Source organism: Rissa tridactyla, chromosome 2 (genome assembly GCF_028500815.1).
Source record: "Rissa tridactyla isolate bRisTri1 chromosome 2, bRisTri1.patW.cur.20221130, whole genome shotgun sequence".
Classification (NCBI taxonomy): Eukaryota; Metazoa; Chordata; class Aves; order Charadriiformes; family Laridae; genus Rissa; species Rissa tridactyla.
In genome coordinates this window covers 25,041,680-25,052,390 of record NC_071467.1, presented here as the reverse complement: position 1 = coordinate 25,052,390, position 10,711 = coordinate 25,041,680, and positions in this window count along the sequence as shown.

Here is a 10,711-nt window from a genome sequence, read left to right as displayed (position 1 = left end):
CGCTGATTTTTTGAAATATCTGCTATAAGGTATTGCAGGCTTCACAAAGCCTACACATATTAAGGCACAAATCCCATTTCTCTCATCTGTGCCTGATGCTCTTATTCCTGATGGAGCAATGCAGCTTCCTTTTGCCGTACACTCATCCATGCATCGTATTGGAGAAAGCAAAGAGGAATTCATAGTGGTGACCCAACAGCGTGGCACTCATGCTTGTAAGTACATTAGATTTTTTAAAACAATTATTAACGAACATTATTTTAGGTGTTAGCCTGTCTGTACTTCTTTGGGAAAAGCTCTGGTTGGTAAAAACAATCCAGACTTGATACATTACCAAAAGGCATATCAGATCAATTTATGGCCAGAGAAAAGCTTGGCAAGGAAGCAGATGGAATGATAACTAGTCTGAAACAAACTCCAAATTCTGTGCTTTCAAAATAGTGCACTCACCACCACTACCCTGTTGGTCAAAGGATAGCAACTAGGGACGCCATGGACAGTTTTAACAAATTTCTGCTAATATCAACAAGCCTGCAGACTGATGCTTGGAACATGCAAGATGGAAGACTTAGTTACTGGTAAGGGCAGAATGGAGAGAAGGGCAGCAACGGGGACAGAGCATGGGAGGGGAGAACAGTCATGTATGTCCTTTAAACAGCACAGAGAGACAGATGTCGTTGCATTGACAGGGTTCAGCGCTACAAACCTGGTTGGCTTATGTGCTCTCTTTCTCCTGTGATACGGTCAGGAGGAAATATAATTGCTCCTGTAACTGGTTACGTTAGCTGTTATGCAGCTCCATTTCAGACCTTTATCACTGGAGTGGGTGATACCTTGTCATACTTGTTATAAGGCAAAGACATCTACAGATTTATTTTTCTAAACCTAAAGGAGTATTGATTAAATTCCTGCCAAACTATAATTTGTCAGAAAACTCAAAGCTGCTTCTCTGGAGCTAAGTTACATCCTTAGAGGTTCTCTCTTTAGTGGCTACTGTCCTTAGAAGATGTTTCTCTGGAACTAAGTTATATCCTTACCGCTTACACATCTCTATTAGCTGCAGAAATTGCAGTCAGGTACCATGAAAAAGCATTTCTTGCAAAATTTCAGTGTCTATGGCCAGAGAGATATTCCAGCACTATCTCTGTCACAGCTCCAAGAAGCCCAAAACAGCAGCCATAGCTGTCTAAAGGGAGGCTTGGCTCTGATAAATCAGGATTAGAGTTCTTTCAGGGAAGGACTCTGGTATTTGTAAATGATGTCTCCACACCCATGGATTTGACCCAAAATGGTTCTGCAACGTGGTCAGTTTTTCAGCTGAATAGCTCATCAGGGTGTGGAAACCAGATCTGTGACCTTCTGCCTGCAGCCTGCGTCTACCTCAAGCAGATTAGGATACCAAAGCAACAGGAGTCAAAACTTCATTGTCACTCAGCCAGCAGATACAAAGTTTTTTTCAAAGCAAAAAGGCGGTTCTACAACTATATCCTCAGCAATGAGCTACAACAGTAGTTTATTTTAATGAAGAACTTACGTGAAATTTAATGCAGTGACTTCCTTTTTTTCTTTCAGGTTATTCAAACCTTTCAAACAGGAGGGTTTTCAGAAAGTCATGAAAGGTACGTCCTTTGTAGCCATAGCTGGACTTAACTAGTTCGTCTGAGCAGAGAACACAGGGCCACTTGGAAGGCTGAACAAACAGCCAGGAGATGCAGGATGGTTGGCTACGTGGCTTTAGAGAAGAAGCAGCATGCTAGCCTGCAGGGACAGAAGAGCTGCAAAGCTACTCTGAGAGAGGGAGCTGCAGCACAGCAGGGTCTCTGCAGCCACTTCAGAGGACTTCTGCTTGCTCTCTGAGGTCAACATGACCAGCGACAGCACGGATGAGCCACACACATCTTCTTAGCCCAGAACCTGGGCTCCATTACAGTACCTCAGTGCATCCTGCTAACAACTCTGTGTAACAGATTTCTGTTTCCATATAAACGTTGACTAAGTATCCAAACACTTCTGAGTTTTTTCACTGGCTGAGAGATTTGTTTGAGATTTCTTCTACTTCATCATGAGGAACTCTGGGGAGCTGATCACCTGTAATTTTGAAACTGTTTCCCTCCAAAGTGCCCCATTTCAGGTCCCTTCATGACAGCACAGTCAAGGATGCAATTAGAAACAGAGGTCCAACATCAGTAGACTTCTAGCATCAAATGCTCTGAGCACATTCAGTGTCAGGATGAGCAAGGTGTTCTTAAAAATACAGATACCATCCCAATAAGACAGATATGTCCTACTTTATGGATGGCAGATGTTTCAGGCTCCTCTGTGGGCCTGGGACAAGCACAAACAGGCGTCCTGTGTCTTATGGAGAAAAGCCGCCTGGACAGGTAATTACTTTCATACTTAATTTTTGCAGATCACCAGAACACCAGTTTAAGACTGCTATATAAATAACAAATTGGTGGGACACTCTGGAAGATCGGTACTATTTATATGAATGCAGTCATTCTCGGTAGTATCAGATGCACTCACCTGAGGGCAGCAAGGGAAATAAAAGTAAAGAAACAAAGGCAAGAGCTGGCAATTAGTTACAAATATTTATCTTTTGTGAGTTCATGAATTCTTCTCCCCATCAAATCGTTAGAAAATTGGAATGGGTTTAATTTCCTTCACTGCATTAGAGCTGAGGATGAAATTAGCTTTATCAGTTGCACAGGCCAGCTTAAATTTCCTGATATTGTGTGATCCTGCTTCTTTGCTTCTCATAAAGAAAAAGTAACTAAAAAAATTCAAAATGCATTTAATGAACCAGACTACTCGATACAGTAGCTTTTGGTGTTTTGCTTTTTTTTTTCCTCAAAAAGCATTGAAGTTTGCCCCTTTCTTTAATGCAATTGTTTTCCTTTTAAATATAGATATTTAGTAAAGGTATCTGTGGCCACATTTTCATCTTAGGAACTGGCTGTTTTCTGTTTCAAAGATATATATTCTTTGTGGTTTTTTTGTCTTGTGAATTAGCAGAAAAAAAACCCAAACCCAAAGCTCAACATAATACATCGTTATCTTTTGGTTGCTTTTTCCTCTCTTTGAAATTCAGTTTTTTCAGCCTGGATAAAAACGTTCTGGCCCAGTGGTTTGAAAAAAATAAAGGCAAAGTATCATTATGCTGAACAGACACTGTAAACGCTCCAGGGATCTAGAAAAGCAGACCTCCTATGAAAAGGTGAAGCTCAGAACAAGTCGTCTGTAACTGTTGTACTCCTGTTAGGACTGAGCAACACAACATATGTTTCCATAATTGCCACTGTGTGGCTGTGCGGCAGCAACATTTAGGTGTGGGCTGTATCTATCCCCCAGAGCAGCCTTATCTGTGAACCTTGTATGAGAGGCTGCACGATCAGCACGGTCACAGTTGAGCTGGGACCAGTTCATTTTGCACGAGCAGCCTGAGGATGAGCTAGAAAAGGGGGTGTCTGGGGAAAGGAAGGAGGTGAATGTTTGAGGAGGTATGGCTTTGCCATAGAGACCAGAAAGAGTCACAACCTGGGAAGGCTTTGAGATGTGATCCCTGACTGTGTGTGATGTCTACATACACCCAGCATATGACGTCTTTTCTGGACATTTAATAGTTCCTAACTAGCATTATTGCATTATACTTACCACAGATAACAAAGTAGATAATTGATTCTTCTTTGCTTTTGAAGCAAAAAAGGTTAACTCATCTTATTGTGAGTGCAACTTTTCCCTTTGGGTTGGATTCAGTGGCAGTATTAGCAGTATCCTTCTATGACCCAACCACGTTTAACTCAGCTACAAACTGTACCAAGGTTACTACAGATCTTCTTTGGCATTTCATACTTTTTCTTTTACTGCAGTTTTTCTCTGATGCCTTTTTTGTTTGAAATACCGTCTTACATTTGGATGGATTTTCCAGATATTTGGGGGGAAGAAGGGTTGAGGACTTTTTTTTTAACATTACTAGGAACGTATAAAATTAAGACATATCTGTAACCGTATAGTAGTATTTTCAAGACGTCTTTCATCCTTCATCCTTTCCCTGCAACTTCTTTTTCAAAGTTCTCTTCAGTCTTTAAAAGCACTGTGATCTGGTGCAGAGCCAAAACATTGGCACATGACACCACCACCACCAGTGGTAATCAAAAAGCATGTTGTGGAGAGTTCCCAAATTAGAATTTTTAGACTTCAGGTATAACAGAAGATTCATCATAAATTCATCACACAAAGGGCTATAACTTTAAAAGCCTGAACACTGTCCCTGGGGATATTTTTAGGTCACTTCTATCTAAATTTTTCCATAATTCTGTCATTTCGTGCATTACACAGCAAACTGATAATAGAACACAGAACTGCTCGGAGAATCAGACTTTTTCAGACTATCCTTTTTTCTTTTTTTTTAAATGGGGTTATGAAGTGGATCAATATGGGGTCAAGTGTAAATGTTATACACTTGGAAATTTCTTAGGCACTTTACCTGATACAACACAATATTTGACTAGGGAACTAGAATGTTATAGCAACAGCATTGCACATATGAAATAGATTGCAAAACAGCTGATAAATCTCAGCTGTATGTGACCAAAGAATTCTCAGTAAGTGAGTGTGTTTCAAGAGAAACTCTGCAAGGATCAGTTTTTGACTCCACGGTGCTTAAAATTCTTCATCTATGATTTAAAAAAAAAAAAGCATAAATCATCATTAAAATGGAAAAAAAATATATATATTGCCTATACCTTAAAGCTGTGAGTAATTCAAGTAGAATGCTTAAAAAACCTTGGAGTGGGTTAGCAAAGAGCTGAAAGAACCATTACAGAGTTGGAAAATATGCCATCAAGCGAAAAACTCAGGAAATGCAATGCCTTTAATAACTCAGATTTAGGAGGTGACTTAAGGACACCATATAAGTAAGTACATAGGGAACAAAACTTTAATAAAAGGTGTCTTCAATGCAGCCAACAGAAGTGTAACAGCACCTAATGATAGAAACCTGCAGCTAGAAAAATGAGATTAGAAACAAGCTCGTTTTCTGCTATCCTACGTCTCTGTCCTTTGTATTTGGTAACATTTTATATGGGATTTTTTTCTCCTTGGCAATTTTTTGAATAATAAAGGAATATTATTGTAAGGCAACTCATAAATTATTTCAGGAATTATTTAATTCAGGGAAATTCTGTATCTTTTGGTATGTAGAAAGCTCAAAAAATAACTTGGATATTTAATTCTAAACCTGGTATCTAGACAACACATTCAGAGACTGACCAACCTTACAAATGCTTCAACTTGCTCGATCTTTCACTGCTCCCTTGGTGTCCACATTTCTGCGTTGTGCACTAGGTTTTCTCCAGCCTGTGGAGCTCGACATTCGCCTAGACCCCAGGGGGATCTGGTAAGGTAAAAGACATGATATTTATGTTTAACACACCACCAGTTTGGACAAGGCTAAGCATGCTGGTGCCCAGCTCATGCACAAGCTCCACGAAGCCGTACAGCCACCTGAGTCCCGCTGTGTGCTCTTACCACACACCCAGCACAAACCAGCAGAAATCTGCTCCTCACAAAATGCAGAAGTGGCTCCTACTGTCTTTTGCAGGACAGTCCGAGGTGCAGGTGTGGCTTGGCTGTAGCTAACTGCTGTTTGCACAGAGGCTTGGAACATCCGCCCTGGAAGTGTGCCCGAGAGCGAGCACAGGGTGACCAGCACAAGGACTCACGGAGGGCTGAGCAGACCTGCCATCCTTTCTGGGCTCCAAGGTCCTCTGAACAGCCCTGGTAGCAAGGACCAGACTTCTTGTCTTACGGGTGTTGGAACAGGATTGGCAACAAAAGGAATTAACATTAATCTACATTTCTTTATGCAAGGAAGTTACACCGAGTTTTCCAGGGGCCATTGCCACAAACCTAGGTGTTGCAGGGCCAAACACTCAGGAGTCAAATATTTTTCAAGGTGATGATTTTTTTAAGAAAACAGCAAAACCTCTTGTCATGGTTTAACCCCAGCCAGCAACTAAGCACCACACAGCTGCTCACTCACTATCCCCCAGCAAGATGGGGGAGAGAGCTGGAAAAGTGAGAAAACTCATGGGTTGAGATACAGTCTAATAGGTAAAGCAAAAGCCACACATGCAGGCAAAGCAAAGCAAGGAATTCACTACTTCCCATCAGCAGACAGATGTTCAGCTATCTCCAGGAAAGCAGGGCTCCATCACATGTAATGGTAACTTGGGAAAACAAATACCATCACTCCGAACATCTCGCCCTTCCTTCTTCTTCCACCAGCTTTATACTGCCAAGCATGATGTCATATGGTATGGAATATCCCTTTGGTCAGTTGGGGTCAGCTGTCCCAACTGTTTCCCCTCCCAACTTCTTGTGCATCCCCAGACTACTCGCTGGTGGGGCGGTGAGAAGAGCAGAAAAGGCTTTGACGCTGTGTAAGCACTGCTCAGCAATAACAAAAATATCCCTGTGTTATCAACGCTATTTTCAGCACAGATCCAAAACATAGTCCCATACCAGGCACTGTGAAGAAAATTAACTCTTTACCAGCCCAAACCAGCACACCTCTGAACACATGCTTAACTTGAAGACCATGAGTAATCTCCTTTTAACCTAAGTTCAGTACAGGCTATGGTGCCTCCTATTATCTTCTCAAGATGGTTCATGAGTCAGACTTAACTGGGGGTCAGCATCATAACTGTACCATAGCCAAAAGAAAAGGTGATACCAGTATGCAATATTTAATCAACACCAAAATGGTTCATAATAGCCATAGTCCTCTGTATTAATTTATACGCATTACCATAATACCCTTTTAACAGAATATATTTCAGCTGCGTCATTCAGAGGCAGGTAAGTTTCACTAATCATATTTTTTGTATTAACTTTTTTTTTAGATACAGACCAGCATAAGTGTTTAAGTAAGTACTGCATTTTTGTTGATGCCTGCTACGAGACAGTCTGCTTCCTTTTTAAAGTACTAATGTCATCAACTAATTTCATTAAAGATGAAATCAGGGTATATCTCAAGTCAGGAGCCACAGCAATGGCAGATCAGGCAGGCAGGTACTTCTGCTGCAAATGATACCACAAAAGCACCCGGGAATCTGGCTGGATTGGCTACCATTTGGTTACTTGGCATCTGAATCACCATAATTTATTTAAATGTTGATGTCATTTACTTTTTTTAACCTTGAGCTACATATTTCTGTACGAACATCATTAGGTGAAGAGCCAGACTGCCTAAATTCTGCCGAAGTTGTAATTCAGATGAAATTTGGATGCCTATTTTGAGCACAACACAGGCATTACCTAAGATTCATGAAGAACCTCATTATTTCACTTAAGATCCAGACACGGGTGAAAATTCAAACACATCGCTATGTTTAGAATATTTTTCATTGTGCAAGGACTGATTTAGAGCTAGCAACTTGCACGCTTTTGGGATCATGTTGTAAGATATAAGTTCAGTTCGTTGTGTATGCGATCTCAATTTTATCCCAAGTTTAAAAACGTTAAACTGAGTTAAACCAAGTAATGTAAACTGAGTAAAAAAAACATTGTCTTGGATTTTGAAGGAAGGGAGAGTTGAATTTAAGCATGACATGGCTTAAATTACCAAGGGAAATGCTGAAAATGCAATTTTACTGTCCACGTGTTGAAAGTTACAGCAAAAGTAAAGCCTGTGAATATACTTGGCAGAGTGGCAATACCAGGACAATTTTTCAGCTAGTTAAAGTAGATGAGTGCTGTCTGCAGATTAATTCAGTACGTGTTTTATCAACAGCATATAATTTCATTGAGTGCCACCTCTGATGATATCATATATCAATTGTTTTTCACCAGTAAATATTGTCCAGTCTTGACAGTAATCATAAGGTACCACACAATTCTTCTGAGGGAAATTAAGAAAGGACATAACCTATATATAAGGCAAATGCTTGCTTTTCAGGTACCAGCTGCAAGAGTTCTTATTTTCTTCTTCCAAAATATTTTGAAGGGTCAAATGGAGTTTCCAGGAGAATTTCAGTATGAAAAACTTTGTTAATTGCAACATTTGGGCTTCAAAAAGCAAAACTTTTTACTTTGGCCCCTTTCTCTGAGCCATTGCAGGTGACTTTAGCTGCTCTCCCTGGCAACCAGAAAAATGGAAGTCTGCAGTGGTACAGGGACAGCAAAGCAAAAAGGGCTGAACTGAGGCTGTATATTGTCTGGGCGTGCACACCAGTGACTTATTTGCCTTTTTCAGATGCCTTAAGAATATGAAGTGATTCTTAGAACTAAGCAGAGAGCCAGCCAAGATCCTAATCCTCAAGCATCTGTAACTAAGACACAGCAAAATCAACACAGAAGTGTGGGAGAAGAGTAAGTGCACACTCTTTACCAATTCATAGTCCTTCAGACCCTTTGATCTGTTTCAGTTCCCCTGGTTTTATATATAATAATGAAGTCCACAAACTGTGAACGGAACCTTGCAATTCATGTATTATTGGTCCATCACTAACACTCAGGTGAGTCCTTTTTACCATAAGTGAGAAACAAACACTTTGTCATTACATCTGTGTTTGAATCTTTACTGATTTTTTTTTAACCCACAGCATGTTCCTGGAATTGTGGAAAGTGTCAGCTGAATGGAGAGGATCCATGTAAGAAAACAGTATCGGTTTTCAAAAAATATCTCTCTCTTCATTTATTTTTAGATGCTATACAATGTACTGTGTACAAATTAGAATCATGTCCGTGTCAAGCAGGTAGACATAGGAATAGGATAATGGTTTTGCAGGGATGATGAGATATAGCATATTATCTATCCTCTTCTTCAGGAAAACAGATCAGCCATAGCCTTGAACCCCATATCCCTATCTTTTATTAAAGTGATTTTAAGTGATAACAACGGAGAATCATAAAGTAATTGACAACTACTGACCAACTGTAAGATACCTGCTTTACATGACAGTAGTTTTAATCACAACAGACATCTAAGAAAAAAAAAAAAACTTTAAAAAATCTGTTTTGCTGTAACTACAAGGAACTTGCATTGTATGTTTTTTAAGATACCAAGTACCTGCTGATCCAGCACTTCAGGAGTCAGTGGAGGCAGCTTCATTTCAGTGAGCACTGGACCCAGGAAAGAGTGTCTCTTCTAATTATATAACTAAGGATCATGCTTCCATTGATAGACTCCAATTTGCATATGCATTGGAAACTGTGCTTGGTTAATTGCAGTGCAGCATGGCTTATAAACCTTATGAGTTAGTATTACATGTACATTATAACATTTCCAATCATAAGGCTGTCAGATATAAACTTTTGAAGTGATTTTAAAAATATGGTTTGATTTCTCTATAGATGAATAAAGACACTTAATAGTACAACAGCTTTATGATCTTGTTTATAAGCATTTCAAGCTTTGCATGTCGATAAATAAAAAGCTGAATTCCTCCACTGGCAAAAGCCATAGACTTTTTGTTGTATGAACAACAATTTTTATGTATTTATTTCAAACATTTTTACCAAGGTATAAATATTTTCTTGTTTACAATAGAAACTAACAAAACTTTTATCTAGGCCTTTGAGAAGCCTGTCTTGCTTCTGCTTGTCTACACAATGTTAAAACTTTGCTATCTATAGATATTTTATTACAGTCAACACAGACAAAGGCAGGATAATAAGCGAGAGCAGCAGCAACTACAAGCAAGGGAGACATGAACCTTAAAACACATACACATCAAGGGGAGCAGATAATTTCCATCTCAAATGACAGCGCAGGTATTTTACCAAATTTTCTTAACAATTGGACTGAACCAGAAATGGTGCCCAATGAAAAACGATTAATACCTTAGAACAACTTGATTTATACAAATGCCATCTCAGCTTTTATTCTGATCCAAGTAGTACTAAAGAACAAATTTGGAAGCAAAGAATAATTAAAGATGTTGTGAAACATGAGCAAGTGATAAATGCACCATTAGTTTCCCGGCATTAGGTTGTGCTCATCTAACCTGCTTTTTTTAGGCAAAGGAAATGCAGTCAATCTAATCTGTCTGCACTTCAGAAAAGCATTGCCACAGAGGAAATTACTAAGTGAAATAGGAACCAGGAGAAGGACTGTGAGTTAAGTATGGACACAGCTCACGGCAATAGGAAAATGGGATGAGGGAGAGTGTTCAAAGGGGAACATTAGATAAAAAGTTATTAGCAATTTACAAATAGATCAGTTTGGGAATCTAATTTAACATTTAACTTTTTCATTCATTAAATTGGCAGGCAAAAGTGGAAGTTTTCTGATAAGACATATGAGAGTCAATAGGCATTGTAAATGTAAAGGAGGAGGATCTCTTTTGGAAAGAACTGAATGAAAGAACAAGAAGAGAGATGAAATACCAGAGTATAAAAGGAAAGATCATGTATTAGATAGGATTCATTCACTGGCAAACAGGTGCAGCTGCATGTGTAAACTGAACACAAAGATGACCATCGGCCATCAATGGTAATGCGGCCACTGAAAATGATAATGAAATCCTAGACAACAACTGGCAAAGTACTTTCAGTAAATAGAAATGTTCCGGTGAGAGCTCATACAGCATATCATGTTCAGTTCTGCCACATGCACCCACGGGAACCAGCTCAGCACATGTACAGCGAGAACTTGCTTATTGAGCAAAACAAGAGTGAAAGCTGAAAGAGAAAATGCTTGGTGTCA